Raw genomic sequence first — 368 nt, 5'->3', positions numbered from 1 at the left:
ATATTCAGCAAAAAGACATGTGCCTCCATTAATTAAGTATCTGTATTTGTTTTCTAATGTACAAATATGTACAAAATAAGACAAATCAGTATGGAAAATGAATTAACGTATTTTTTTTTATTTTTAATGCATCATTCTTTACATTTCCTAATTTATTATTGTACTTTTTTTAAAAGAAAATTCGATTTTCCAGGTGCCATCGAATGCAGCATCATTCCACTGTGCTCCTCTCGTGCAGCGTAGCAACGTATCTGATTGGTTGAGAGAGAATTCCTTTCATAACTGCATCCAATTAGCGTCTTTGTTTTATGACGTCGGTGGCATGTTAACTCCACCCACTGTCTGAATGTGGAAGTGACAGACAGAGA

This window comes from Leuresthes tenuis, unplaced genomic scaffold (assembly GCF_036924035.1).
Source record: "Leuresthes tenuis unplaced genomic scaffold, fLeuTen1.0.hap1 SCAF_15, whole genome shotgun sequence".
NCBI lineage: Eukaryota > Metazoa > Chordata > Actinopteri > Atheriniformes > Atherinopsidae > Leuresthes > Leuresthes tenuis.
The sequence above is the reverse complement of the archived record's forward strand: the minus strand, read 5'-3'. Positions refer to the sequence as shown.